This window comes from Macaca thibetana, chromosome 1 (genome assembly GCF_024542745.1).
Source record: "Macaca thibetana thibetana isolate TM-01 chromosome 1, ASM2454274v1, whole genome shotgun sequence".
In the NCBI taxonomy this organism is placed as follows: domain Eukaryota; kingdom Metazoa; phylum Chordata; class Mammalia; order Primates; family Cercopithecidae; genus Macaca; species Macaca thibetana.
The window spans coordinates 88938377-88951384 of NC_065578.1; the positions used below are offsets into that span (position 1 = coordinate 88938377).

The window sequence follows — 13008 nt, forward strand, 5'->3', positions numbered from 1 at the left end:
GCTTGGACATTTCCCTTCCTGTCGTCTTTTATTACAGAAGTTATTTGTGCTTTGGCATTTGGAAACTTAATGACTTTCCCTTCTTCTCCTGATTCTAACAGATATTTAAAGGGGAAAAAAAAGTAGTCTTCTATTTCTAAAGTGACTTGGATGGGTAATGGGGTTTGCGATTAGAAGCAGAGACAGAGGACAGTTGATGGACAAACGATGGCAACTATGGGTCTCAGAAGATGATGATTCTGTTGGAGTTACTATTTATGTGACCCAGGCTGTGTGAACAGGATTGGATTATATGTGGGTCTCAGTAGATAGGGAAAAACAGGGACAGCAGAGAAGAACTTTGAAGAAACATATTTGCTTATATTATTTCAAAGTAGATTGTAAATAGTTGAGATTGGTAGATGCCGTAGGCAGAGGCAGGATAAAATGAATGAACAATTTCACATGTATGAGAGGTCACACTGCAAGTCTAACCCTGCCTCAGTTGGCAGCAGGGTTCATCCAGAGGCAATTAGATTTCTGGCTCCTGTGAACACTTGGAACCCAGTTTCCTGCCCCTTCCCCCACTTGATGTGTGTGTGCATGCACACGCAAACACACATAGACACAAACACCCAGCATGTGGCACATACAAGTCAACAGCAACAGCTCCTGCTCCAGGACTGACATTCACCTGCTGTGTCTAGGTCTCCAGTGCTACAGTCTCTGACTCCTGGCTCCTGAACCATGTGTACCCAGAGCCTTGGTGCCTGCCTGAAGGAGTCTCAGCTGATCTGAGATTCTGTCCTGTACATCCCAGGATTTCGATCCCAACTGGGTTTGTTCTTTGAAGCTTGATTTCTGTTTACAAAAGACTTGAACATATTTAAGCTCTGTCAGCCAGCTATTCCATTTCTGGGAATTTGCCATTAGGAAATAATTAGGGATTCTTGCAAAGATTTACGCATAAAGCTGTTCATGTCTGTGTTACATACAACAGTGAGAAAAATGACAACAAATTAAGTGTAGTTACCAACAGGGGATTTCTTAAATAAATTATGATCCATCTACACAACTGAACACTATGTAGCCATTAAATATCATGTTGTATATGAATACTTAACTGCATGGGGTTAAATGTGTGTGATATATTGTTTAGTAGAAAAATATCAAATCTCTATTAGAATATAAGATTTTAGTTGTGTATTTGTTTAAATGATATTAATAGAAAAAAAACTTGAGGGATATTCACCAAAATGTTAATGATGTTTATTACCTAGTGGTGTGATTATAGGTGATCTTTATTTTCTTCTTTATGTTTATTTTCTTCTCATGCTGTACTATACACTGCACCAGTTACTGTCTGTATGTTGGTATATGCAGCACCTATGGTAACTACAGCTCATATCTTAACCAGATGACAGAAACATACCTTAACAGACACGTTACTTCAGTATTTCACTCATATGAAAACACATGTCTCCTGAAACCTAAGTAATCTCTCCACTTGACTATGGTGGTCTTCCCCAGACATTGAGACCTCACCCTTTACAAACTATAGCCCAAATGGACTAAGAAGGTTCTGCCTTTCCTACATTTCTAACCCAGGCTCTATTTCCATTCATTCTGAATTTAGCTTCTTTCTGGTGTGATTTACCTCACCTTTGCCAAGAAGCAGTATGTATAACTTTGTACTGTAAAAAACACTCAGAGAAAACTATTAGTAATCAAAATCCTGTTGGACATAAATCATAACTAGTGAGGCAGAGTAACCAGGTGGAATATCACAAACCTTGGAATGAATAAGAACTGCTTTCCAACCCAGGCTTGTGAACTGTGAGATTGTGAACATGCTTCCTAATCTCTGTGAGCCTCTGTTTCCTCATTTATGAAATAGAAATAATAATACATGCCTCACAGGGTTGTTAAAACGGTCAAGTGACATAATGCATGTCAGGCTGTTAGCAGTAGTAAGTGACAAGGCTTCTAACAATTTAATTCTGTTTCCCTCTCCCCTTTTCCTAACTTATCTGTGGCTATAAATAGACACTTTTAGAGATTTAAATGTACAGTGTATATGTTCCAGGAGACCCAGAACTTATCTGTATCCCCAAGGAATATTACTTAGCACATAGTTAGGGTTCAATAAGTATTTGTTTAATGAATGAATGAACCATTGGTCTCTGCCTTTATCTAGGGAAATGACCAGTATCTGCTCTTTGATGGATTACTTAGTCTAAGAGGGCAATTCATCTTAAGTAAGTTCTCCTCAGCTAGCCTGCTGCCTGACAGACCATGCTGCCTCTGCACATCACCCTCTTAGTATAGTCATGTGTTGCTGAATGACAGGGATACCTTCCGAAAAATACATCGTTAGGTGATTTCATCAGTGTGGGAACATCATAGAGTGCACTTATGCAGACCTAGGTGTTGCGGTCTGCTATACACCTAGACTATATGGAATAGCCTATTGCTCCAAGGTACAAACCTACACAGCATGTCACTCTACTGAATACTGTAGGCAACTGTAACACAATGATAAGTATTTGCATATCTAAAAACAGAAAAAAAGGGACAGTAAAATGTTATAAAAGATTTAAAAACATACATTTGTATAAGGCACTTACCATGAATGAACCTTGCAGGACTGGAAGCTGCTCTGTGTGAGTCCGTGAGTGAGTGGTGAGTGAATATGAAGGCGTAGGACGTTACTGTACGCTACCATAAACTTTATAAACACTGCAAACTTAGGCTACACCCAATTTATAAACAAATTTTTTTATTCTTTCAATAACAAATTAGCCTTAGTTTACCGGAGCTTTTTAACTTTAAAATTTTTTTAATTTTTTAAACATTTTGTCTATTTTATAACACTTGGTTTAAAGTACAAATATATTGTACAACTGTACAAAAATATTATTTATATCTTTGTTCTTTAAGCTTTTTCTTTTTTTTTTTCTTTTTAAACTAAAACACAAACACACACATTAGCCTAGGCCTACCCACACTCAGGATCATCAATATCACTGTCTCCCACCTCCATATCTTGTCCATTGGAAGGTCTTCAGGGGCAGTAACACCCATGGAACTGCCGTCTCCTATGAGAACAATGCCTTCTTCTAGAATACCTCCCGAAGGACCTTCCCGAGGCTGCTTTACAGTTAACTTTTTTTAATAAGAAGAAGGAGTATACTCTAAAATAACAACATATGGTATAGTAAACACATAAACCAGTAGCACAGTCATTTATTATCAAGTATTATTTACTGTACATAATTATACGTGCTATGCTTTTATATGACTAGCAATAGGTTTGTTTACACCAGCATCACCACAAACACGTGAGTAATGTGTTGCACTACAATGTTACAACAGCTACAGCATCACTAGGCAGTAGTGACCGCATGGCTCCACGGTACTTTCAGGGCTGCGAGCTGAGCTGCCACGGGGCTGAGGGCAGTAGAAATTTTTCAGCTCCGTTATAATCTTATGGGACCACTGTCGTATACGTGATCTGCCGCTGACTGAAACATTGTTATGTGGTGTGTGACTGTACAAGAAGACGGGCCAGTTCTGCACAGTTCTCTTAGTCAATTCCCTGGTAGAGTGTCTCAGAGAGGTAAAGTGAAGTTAGGGAGTGGGTGGGGCCCTCTCTGCTCTGGCTCCAGCCCCAGATTTCTTTCTGAAGGCCAGAAGAGTCCTGACTGTCCCAGTGACCTCAGGACCAATTCATCCATTAGGAGCAATAGGCACAGAGAACTTTTAGAGGCCCACAAAAATGTTTTAATTTTAATTTCTTTTCAAATCAGAAGAAAAATAAATTGCTTATATAATAATAAATCTGGCCTTATATTAATTTTTATACCAACGCAGTCGTAAAATCTTTAAAAATTTTAATGGAGGAAAAGGCTCAAGAAGGCAAAAGCCATCGGGGCTCATGAAAGCCGTAGTGCAGCCCTGGGTGACCTGAGCAATACAGCAAAACCAGCCAAGCACTGAATTGCCCTGGGAGGGGCTGCTCCCAGGCTCTGCCCGGTCAGGGCAACCCTCAGTTTAGAGGCAGAAGGCCTTCCAAACCACCTCAACCTCTTAAATAAGGTGTACTGGGCACCGTGTACCTCCTCCCCTCACTTATTGATACAAAATAAGGGAAACAGCATGATCTCACTCTTTCTTCTCCCAAATAACACAAACCCAAGTGTGACCTCATCCCCTGACTCTCAAGTAAGGAAAGCTCATCAATGATCTCACCTCCTTTTTCCTCAAAAAGCAAGCTCACCCATGGCCTCCCCTTAGTCCAGGCAAGATCAAGCCTGATGTCACCCCCACCCCACCCCCCGCCGCCTCCCAATCCCTCCACCCCCATCTGGCTTGGTTCCTCCTCCCCCTCCCCGCAGCCTAAGTCTCCCCGTCCCGCCCTCTGGCAGATGACACATTTCTACCCCACTGCTTCTCAGAAGCGGCTCTGTCTGAAGGTGTGGGTGTCTGGCTGGACGCTGCTTCCTCTCAGCCCCAGGGCCAGGCAGCCGTCTAGAGACAGCATGGACCCAGCACCTAGGCAGTAACTCAGCCGTGGCAGCAGAAGAAAATTTATTCAAGGCTCAACACTAAAAGGGGAGTTTTTAGGCAAGTCTGAAGGACAGGCTGAGCCAACTCAGGATGAGAAACTAAAAAGCAAACGGGGAAATCCAGGGCTGAGAAATTCCTAGAAAATAATTTATAACCTTGGCTGGGAGAAGGTTCTCTAAGTTGACAGGATGAAGCAGGGACAGCCCTCAGCCCCACAGCTTGCAGCCCCAAAAGTACTGTGGAGCCACGCCATCTGTTTGCCCCTGTGCCCCACTCACCGTTGTACATCCTTTGCAGGTACTGTGCATCTGCAAGGAGAGAATGGCAGGCCCGTGACAGCCTGGGCAGCCCAGGTGGGCAATGGGGGACTCAGGACCCAAAGAGCAATACCAATGGAACCTGTAGCCCAGATTTGATCTGTGAGAAAGGGGCAAGACAGGGAAGAAGTTAACCTTGTAAATAAGTCTGTTCTGGCAATATGTCATTAGTTGGGGAGATTGTATGGTGTGAGGGTAGGGGGTTTGTGGGAACACTCTGTACTTCCTGTTCAATGTTGCTGTGCACCTAAAACTGCTAAAACAAAAACAAAGTCTAATTAGAAATTGGCTGAGAAAACAACAAAAAGCTGTTCTGTGGTCACAGAGCCCTGCCTAGCATCAGAAGTGGTTTGTTCTAGGTCAAGAGGAAGACTAGATAAGCAGGACCCACCAACCAAGGCGTTGTGATTGTAGGAGTCCCAAGAGATGAAAGCTCTCCTCTTCTCTCAGACCTTCAGCACAACTTTTGGTGTTAAAATTCCTTAACCATGTACAAATTGCTTTGCATTCTACTGCTAAGGAACAAGTGCCATGCAAATACTTAGGGAAGAGATAGACTCTAACATATGAATAGCTGACAACAGATCTTTTCCTAAGAAAAAGTTTCATATTCTAAGCTTCAGTTTCCTAATCTGTGAAATGATAACAATATAATCTGTCTGATGCGATGTCTTCTGGATCAGTTTGTGTTTGTTTTCTTAAATACAGATGGGCTCTCACTATGTCTCAAACTCCTGATCCCAAGCTATCCTCTAGCCTACACCTCTCTAAGTGCTGGGATTATAGGTGTGAGCTGCCGCACCTGGCCCCAGATCAGTTTGAAGTGAGATCTTTACCAGGTCACCACATTTAAAAGAGCTACCTTCCCCTCCTCAACTCTCACTAGCATTTCCTAGCACCCTTCTTTGTTTTATTTTTCTATATAACATTTATCATCATTTCCATATCATATATTTTACTTTTTAAATTCTCTTATCTCACTCCCTTTGGAATGTAAATTCCATGAAGCCAGGGATTTTTGTCTGTTTTCTTCTATATCCTCAGCACCTGGAATATTTTCTGGCATATAGTAGGTCATCAGTAAATACTTATTGAATGAATAATTCATATAACATCCTCAGCACAATACCAAGTATGTGATCCTGTTAACTATTATTTGTTTTATTTTCTTTTCAAAGCCCGGACAAAGGTGGCATTGTCCTGATGCTTTGGGAGGACCAGTGTGAAACTAGTTGTTTGGTTTTTCATCTCTGCTCCTACTTTCCTCACATGGAGGTCCTCTCAGGCTTCAGCCAGGTAGACCAGCAGCTGAGCTAGCCTGAAGGCAGTCTCTGAAGTCCAGGCAAACTGTCCTGGCTTGGCTTTCTCAAATGAAAAACAAACAAACAACAACAACAACAACAAAAGCCCTTTTCTCCACTCACACACTTCTGATGCCAAATTTATGGGTCATATTGAGCAATTCTCCAATTCTCAGGGGACACCAACTGGGTGTTGGATGTCCACTTTACTTCAATTATGACACTGGTTAGCTTGTGCTGACAGTTAACATGAGCCCCCACAGGTTAAGGACTCAGTCCCACAAGACTGCCCCCCCTTCATTTGTCAATTGCAAGCAGTGGGTCCCCAGGTGACCCATAACTTCCGGCTTGCTTACAGATCAGGGGCTCTCACAATCCCCTAAGCTTTCATCATTTTCTGCAGTGTCTCACAGAACTCAGAAACATTTTACCATTACTAGTTTATTATAAAGGAAAATATAAAGAATACAAATGAGCACACAGACAACGCAGTACCTGGAGGGAGGTCCAGAAGGGTACCAAGTGCAGGAGCTTCTGTCCCCACGGAGTTGGGGTGCACCACCCTCCCAGCACGTGAATGTGTCCACCAACTCAGGAGCTCTCTGAACCCCGTTGTTTGGGGTTTTTATGGGGGTTTCATTGCGTAGATATGGTTGCTTCAATCACTGGCTGTTAGTGATCGACTCACTCTCCAGCCCCCCTCCCTCCCAGGAAGTTGAGGTGGGGAATGGGGAGGGGAGATATGGCTGAAATTTCCAACCCTCTCGTCAAGGCTTGGTTTTCTGGTGACCAGCCCTCATCCTGAAGCTGGCTAGGGACCCCAGGTACTAGTCATCTCATTAGCATAAAAAAGACACTCATCACTCTGGAGATTTCAAGGGTCTTAAAAGCTCTTGTGTCAGGGAACTGAGAATAAGACCAAATACAACAAATGGTGCTTCTCTTACTCCTATCATTCAGGAAATGATGAGGTTTTTAAGACCTATGTGTCAGGAACTGGTGTAGAAGATTAAATATGTATTTTGTATTATGTCAGACAGCTGTAGGCAGAGGATTCAAGGGGCACAGCTACACCTCTAATGCCTTTGTGCAAATTATAAAAAGGTGGCTCCTTCAGGCCCATGGACTGGGGAAAAAGCTTTTATTCCTCTGGGCTGAAACATCGCTGAGACTGGTGAGAGAAGCAGGGTTATATTTCAACCCACTGTCTTCCTTCCCCATCAGCTAGACACTGTAGCGCAGTACAGAGACAGCACAGCTGTACCTGGTGGCTAACTATGGGAGAAAGTGGTAGTGGCAGGCTAGGGATATGTGGAAGACAAAATGCCTCACCTCTACTGTGCTCACCCCAGGGATCAGACTCTTTTTCTTTCCAACTGCAGCTGAATTGTTGTAGGGTTTCCTCAGGATGATGCTCACCTCCTGGTCCTTCTCCACCATGCCTTGACCTGTTCCAGGCCTGTGGCATCAATACTTAAACAGGGCTGACCTAGGAAGAATGGCTTTCTTGGGTGTAAATATTGAACAAGCAATGGACAGAGCCATTTGGGGAGGGGCAATGTGTTGTCATGGAAAGGCCACACATCCTGGAATCAACTGACCTGGTATGGTGGCTTGATGGGTGTCAACTTGATGAGGCTGAACTGCATTTCCCAGAATTCCCTTTGCTGCATGTTTTCCATTAGTGTGGACCACAGGAGATATTGTGTGAGAGTGGGAGGGAAGAAGTGAAACCACAGCCATTAAGTAGCTCACACATGTCTGTGTTGGCATGAATCTGCTGGCTCATTCACTACCTCCTCCAAACACATGGATGTTTTTGCCTTCCCAGAGCTCTCCACTGTGAGAGCACTTGGTTCTGTGGACTGGCCCCACCTCCTAATACTACCACCTTGGGATTAGGATTTCAATACATGAATTTGGGGGAGACATAAACATTCAGTCCATCGCAAATCTCTTGCATTCTTAGCAGATAGCTAAACAAACCAACCCCATCCCTGTCAATTGATCTTCTTCTCCCAGTTAAAACACCAGCATTTTCTCAGGATATTTGAGAGCTAGCGCTAGTACTCAAAGAAAGAGTATGGGTAGAACCTGTAAGCACCATATTAGGCTAGTCGGGGAGGTATTTTGGGGTGGTTCTCCCCAAATCCTACCATGAGCAGCATCATATACTTTATTTGGATTCATAATAAAGGTGATTATTTGTGACCTTATTAACAGGAAATATAAATGCCTCAAAGAAGGCTTCCACTGTTTAAAATTATTTTCCAATTTTTATGAGTTTGCTGGAATATGAGGTTATTCAGAGAAGGAGCCCTCTTGCAAGTCCCTGGCATCTTACCCTCAGTTCAATCTGCATTTTCTCTCTCAACATCCACGCATAAACAGCCAGCATCCAGCCACTCTCTGCATTTTATCCTGCTGTGTTATCACCCTGTCCTCCCTGTCTTGTCAAAAATGAGAAAAGGCATATTAGCCACCCTAGGACGGCTTGACACGGAAAAAGTGTCCTTTCAAAATCCCAGAATGTCATGATGAACTAGTTGAGAAAACACTATGATGGACTGTACTGGCTTCTCCAAAGTCAGCCCCTGTGGAAAAATATTGAACATTTGACTCATTCACTGACATTTGGGACAGTTAAATGGGAGAGGAAAAAAAGAAAAAGAAAGAAATGAATGAATAAATTGCTTCTTTTTTCTCCAGAGGTATCTGATTCAGGTGCCAAAGCTTATGAATCTTGGAATATAGTCAGCTACAATCATGGATGATTATCCAAATGAAGGGTCCAAACACTGGCAAAATAAAAAGCACATTTGGTCCATCACATTCCTAACAGAAATGGATGCACTGTAACAACCCGCAAGTTTCCTGGTACTGCTGCTGTCATTGCAAAACCATGGCTCCTTCAAAGTATCCATCTCTTGCCTCTGCCAGAAAAAGCCAGTCGTTAACAGAAACTAAATCCAAGGTCACTTACTTTCACATGAAGAGAATATTTTGGCAGCTGCCAAAATTCATTTTTCTAATGTGCACTTACCCAATAACTTAAGCTTGGCATCCTGGGCAGAATCCAACTTGGGTAATTCCATTTTCACAACCGAATTCCCCCAAGGAGTTTGAACTGAACATCACATTATTCTTCACTTCTCCGGCTATCCTCTCAGTAATCAAACAAATGCTTTTCATCCCTGAAGCGTCATGGAAATATAGGGGTGGGCGTTCAAAAAAGGGTTTCTTCTTAACAATATAGTGATGAGAGGTTCCATTATATGAACTCAGTAAAGTCCTTTGGAAGTCAAGACTGGTTTCATTTTTTAAATTATTATTTATTTATTTATTTATTTATTTATTTATTGAGATAGAGTCTCACTCTGTCACCCAGGCTAGAGTTTAGTGGCGCAATCTTGGCTTACTGCAACCTCTGCCTCCTGGGTTAAAGTGATTCTCCTGCCTCAGCCTCCTGAGTAGCTGAGATTACAGGCGCTTGCCACCATACCTGGCTAATTTTTTGTATTTTAGTAGAGATGGGGTTTCACCATGATGACCAGGCTGGTCTCAAACTCCTGGCCTCAAGTGAGCCACCCGCTTCAGCCTCCCAAAATGCTGGGATTACAGACACGAGTCACTGCGCCCACCTGGTTTCATTTATTTAACCAACAGGTATTGAGATTTGTACCACGTGCTGGTCTCAATATTGCAGGTGCAGCAGGACATAAGGCTTCTGCCCTCAAGAAGTAAATATTAGAATAAGTATGTGAAATAGGGCTGGAGAGAGACACAGGAATCAGACCATTAAGGCCATGATATGAGTTTGGATATTATTATAAGTAGAGTTGGAGAGTATTAGTGGAGTGATGATCAGATTCAGGGTTTTTAATAAGATCACTGTGAAGAGGAAGAGCCATTGTACAGGATACCTGTGGAACCAGGGTATTAATCTTCTGTTGTTTTCCATTGGAATCTAATCATTCTGGGGGTCAACACAGCTATGGCCAGATTTTCCTCCGTGCCATTCTTCAAACAGCCTTGAATTCTTGGTAACTCACAGCCAAATAGTCCAAAGCCATGGTTTGACCACATGGGTCATCAGCACTGCTCCACGACTGATGCTGCTTCCCCTTCTTCTCTAGCCAGCTGTACTTCATGAGCTCCCTTTGGTCATTCAGGACACCAGAAACAAGTAAACTAAGAAGGATTAGTTCATCTCCATGACCTGCTCCAAGAACTTTAAAAGTAGGTCAGTGGCAAAGTCTAAGAGCAGAGATGTATGTATACATATATGAGACTTACTAAATGATGGCATTCTGGGAAGAACATCACCACTGATAAAGAATCATTGAAACTTTCTATTTCTGTGAACAGAAGTAAATATAAATCTTAAAGTCATAGAATCTGAGTGTAATAGAGGACTTCAGTGTTTATCAAGTCCAACTTCCCACCCAAGGTAGGATTCTTCTATGTGGCCCTGACAGGGAGTCTCATGTCCTATACCCCTCCATATCACATAAAAATATCAGAGGAGTCAATTTAAATGCACACTGTTCTGTTGGCTAGGGAAGGTCATTGACTGTGACATCTATTGCTCAAAATTGCAGTCTGAAGGGCCAAATAGCAGACAGAAAAAGTCATATCTTAAAGAGGGGCGAAGGTCACAACCTAGAAAGAGAACGCCCAATAAGCTTGTCAATCTCAGCAGCAAGTTGGAAGAAGGGCATCAAGTATACAGAGCCAGAACAAGAAGATGCCCAAGATGCTGATGGGTGACAAATATGGACTAAGTAGATTGGAGGTGAGCGCATTTGGAGGGATTTCTAAGGGTGTCTGCAGGTTCTCATGATAAATTTTTTATATGGTTCTCACACAGATTTATATAATTGTGCCAGGTACTTTTGGGGGGTCTAGAAGGGAATTTCTATCTTGCTTCTGCTAAATGATCCCTCTCTCACAATGGTAGCCCATTCCATCATTAGGAAATGCCGACAATCAGAATATTCTCCGCACCCTGTTGCCTCTGGCCATAGATCTGTTCTTGCATGACACGCAGAGCAAATCTAAATTTATTTTTCTCATGATGACCTTTCAAATAATTAAAGCAGATCCTATGTTCCTGTTCAGTATTTCCTGCTCTAGGCTACATCTCTCCTGATTCCTTCAACTGTTCTCAGATGATGTAATTTTATAGCTTCCAAACTTTCAAGTTGGAAAGGGCCTCAGAAATTCAAGTACAGATCTCTCTCTTTGCCCGGGAGGAAGATAACGTTTACAGAGATGAAATGCAGCTTTGGGTAGAGGGGGGAGTAGATTTTGCCCAATGTCATCTGGAAGTGGCAGTTTCAAAACTTAAACCTGAATCTCTTCATCTGAAGTCTAGTGTTTTCCCGGTATCTTTCAACAAACCTTAGGATCCTACTCACTTTCCTCTGGATTCATTCCAGCTTCTCAGTCTTCTTCTTCAAATGGAGCCCCTTTTGTTGAACCCACCAGCAGATGTGGTCCAGCCAACCAAGAGAACAAGGGGATTGTTACCGATTTTATTCTAAACTTCATAAATCCATTAATGCTGCTATGATTACTTTAGATTTCTTTGGCAGGCCCTGGTGATTCATACTGAACATGTGGTTAACTAAAACCATTTGTTTTGTGTGGTTTTCTTTTACTTGAAATGTGTCAAGCAAGACATTTTCCACCTTGTACTAAAATAGTTCATTTTTAATTTAACCAAAGTGGAGGACTTTATATTTAATCTTCCTAAATATCTCTTTGTTAATTTAGTGTATCTTTCCACTTGGTTGAGATATTTTTGAATTTTAATTCTATCAAACATATTAACTAATCATCCATGTTTTATGATATACATAGATTCAATAAGCACACTGTGGCAAAGACAATTCTTGCCAAATATGCCGTGTACTCCTTTACTTTACCCAGATGCTGTTGCAATTGGGTTGGAGCCATGTGACTTCCTCCAGCCAATGGACAGTGAATAAAGGTGATGTCACTTCTGGGCCAAGGCATTTAAGACACAATCTGATACTTCTATTCCTCTATTCCCCTGATGCAGAGACCTTGAACGCCATATGTTCTAGACATAACCGTAGGTGGAGCTTACATGAGCCTGTGGCAATACATTAAAGACATTTGACTATATTCTATGAATTCAAATTTTTATCAGCTACAAATTCGTTTCCACCCAAAAACATCATTAAAGATTTAGGTAAATGTTGAATATGTCAAATTAGCTTGATTTAGCCATTCCACAATGAATACATATCAAAACATCATGTTATATACCATATGTGTATGTGTGTGTGTGTGTGTGTGTGTGTGTGTGTGTGTGTGTGTTTGTAGTTTGGTTGGTTGGTTGGTTTTTTTTTAGACAGAGTTTTGCTCTTGTCGCCCAGGCTAGAGCGCAATGGCATGATCTCGGCTCACTGCAACCTCCACCTCCCAGGTTCAAGTGATGATTCTCCTGCCTCAGTCTCCCAAGTAGCTGGGATTACAAGCACCCGCCACCAAGTCCAGCTATGTTTTTTTTTTTTTTTTTCAGTAGAGATAGGGTTTCACCATGTTGGCAAGGCTGGTCTCGAACTCCTGACCTCAGACGATCCACCCGCCTCAGCCTCCCGAAGTGTTGGGATTACAGGTGTGAACCACCGCACCCGGCCTAGTTTTTATTTATCGATTTAAAAAATATTTTAGTTAAATGCCTTGTTAAAATCTAAATACGTTAAGTCCCAAGAACCATGGTAATCCACGAAAGGTTTATAAGCATGGGCATGATATGATCAGATTTGCATTTTAAAGATGCATCTGGGTGGGGAGTGATTGGAGGGAAC

The 13008-nt window shown here is 42.1% G+C and overlaps 1 long non-coding RNA gene across 2 annotated transcripts in view; it reads right to left on the minus strand.

Annotated features, from left to right (window-relative positions):
* Nucleotides 1-7006, minus strand: part of LOC126963992 (uncharacterized) — a 24422-nt gene extending 17416 nt beyond the window's left edge. Inside the window, exons 1-2 of one of the 2 annotated variants that reach the window (XR_007729280.1) lie at nucleotides 6662-7006; nucleotides 4827-4965 (exon numbers count right to left, since the gene is read on the minus strand). This is a non-coding gene — a long non-coding RNA (uncharacterized LOC126963992). Of the gene's footprint in view, nucleotides 1-4826 lie in introns of both variants that reach the window. The other variant, XR_007729275.1, reaches the window with a different exon arrangement.
* Nucleotides 7007-13008: the final 6002 nt, after the last annotated feature.